General features: G+C 38.3%; 1 pseudogene across 1 annotated transcript; it reads left to right on the forward strand.

Annotated features, from left to right (window-relative positions):
• Positions 1-915: 915 nt before the first annotated feature.
• On the forward strand, positions 916-1,523 carry LOC109212989 (annotated as a pseudogene). The gene has a single exon (XR_002065935.1). The product of XR_002065935.1 is annotated as a 60S ribosomal protein L35a-3-like (transcript).
• Positions 1,524-2,205: the final 682 nt, after the last annotated feature.

Raw genomic sequence — 2,205 nt, forward strand, 5'->3', positions numbered from 1 at the left:
TAACTTTCTTACAGGAAAAATATTTTTATACAAAAGATATGTTTTCTAGATACAAAAATCATGCGCAGGAAAATCTTTACAAGTCTTCTACAAGCTTAATTCGGCCTACCCTTATCAAAAAGAGATTCACATACAAAATATACTTTTTTGTCTCAATTTATATAATAGTAATATTTGTATAACAGAAATGGTCCAAAAATATCCCTAAACTTTACGACTGCAAACCCAGCAGAGAAAGTGAACTCCGGCGTACTTTAGTTTCGTTGCATGTGCTTGTTGACACAATTTCTATGTTATAAACGGTGTTCGTCTTATTTTAGCTTCTTTTTGTCCATATTAGTTAGGCGTGTTTATAGCGATATACTTTTCGTGGAATCCCGTAAAATTTCTTATTGGTGTAATCGATAACCGAATCGATAAGCCCCAAAAATCGATAAATCGAAATCGAAAAAATCGAAACCTTATTGAAACGATAACGATAAGCATATGTACAAATCGATAATCGATAAGTAATTATCGATAAGGGTCAAAATCGAATCGATAAATCGAATGCACACCCCTAGGCTCCGAAACATCTAGCCTCACAAAGTGATTGGCCAACGCCTGAACATCCAATGTCTATGGTCTCTCACCAATTGGAATATATGCAAGGCTACCTAGGGGTGTGCATTCGAATCGGTTTATCGATAAATCAAATCGATTATTTGTTATCGGTTTATCGATATCGATTTATCGATTTATCGATTTCGATTCCGATTTTGAAATTTTCCTTATCAAGTTATCGATTTTGATTTTGATTTTGTCCTCTTCGGTTATCGGTTTATCGATAAACCGATAAAATATACTAAAAAAACAAATATACCCTTATTCTATAATACCCTTTCCTTTTCCCTAAGTCTCTAACCCCCTCTAAGGTTTTATGTTTTTCTCTGCAGACCTTCTCCGTCGTTCGCCGTATCCCCCGTTCCCCTATCCCCTTGAATCGAAAATGGTGAAAGGACGCCAAGGAGAGCGCGTCAGACTCTATGTCAGAGGAACCGTTCTTGGATACAAAAGGTCAAAATCGAACCAGTACCCAAGAACTTCGTTGATTCAGATTGAGAGAGTGAACACTAAGGAGGAAGTGGATTGGTACCTCGGAAAGCGCATGGCGTACATCTACAAGGCTAAGACAAAGAAGAACAACTCTCACTATCGCTGCATTTGGGGTAAGGTTTGCAGGCCTCATGGAAACAGTGGCGTCGTCAGAGCTAAGTTCAAGTCTAACTTGCCACCTAAGTCTATGGGATCTAAGGTCAGGGTTTCATGTACCCAAGTAATATATAAGTGAGGCATCACGGAGTAGATGATAAGATCAAGGCCGTTGGATGCTTTTAAAGGCTTTATGCCTGATCAAGGATGTCTGATGGAAGGATCTTCATTTTTACTAGTTAAGACTTAAATTGTGGCTTGTGCTTAGTGGAGTTACATTCTTAGTGTTTTGCTTATCACTTCTGAGTAATACTGAAGATTCAAATCTAATTAAAAAAAAAAGTCCCTAACCCTATTATTTCCTCTACCCATTCTTCAGCGCCGCTTTTAGCTTCTTTTTGTCCATATTAGTTAGGCGTGTTTACAGCGATATACTTTCCGTGGAATCCCGCAAATTTTCTTATTGGTGTAATCGATAACCGACTCGATAAGCCCCAAAAATCGATAAATCGAAATCGAAAAAATCTAAACCTTATTGAAACGATAACGATAAGCATATGTACAAATCGATAATCGATAAGTAATTATCGATAAGGGTCAAAATCGAATCGATAAATCGAATGCATACCCCTAAGGCTACCCATACTCTCCGCCTTCCTATTCAAGGCATCGGCCACCATATTGGCCTTCCTGGGATAATACAAAAAAGTGATATCATAGTCTTTCAACAGCTCTAACCACCTCCACTGCCTCAAGTTCAGGTCCTTTTTCTTAAACAAGTGTTGTAGACTCCGATGATTTGTGAATACCTCACAAGATACGCCGTAGAGATAATGCCTCTAAATCTTCAATGCGTGAGCTATAGCTGCCAACTCTAGATTATGAATGGAGTAGTTCTTGTTATGGGGCTTCAATTGGTGCAAAGCATAAGCAATCACCCTACCCTCTTGCATCAAGACACACCCAATACCAATCCGCGAAACATCACTGTTGATACCCAATTTTTCCCTATAA

This window comes from Nicotiana attenuata, unplaced genomic scaffold (genome assembly GCF_001879085.1).
Source record: "Nicotiana attenuata strain UT unplaced genomic scaffold, NIATTr2, whole genome shotgun sequence".
In the NCBI taxonomy this organism is placed as follows: domain Eukaryota; kingdom Viridiplantae; phylum Streptophyta; class Magnoliopsida; order Solanales; family Solanaceae; genus Nicotiana; species Nicotiana attenuata.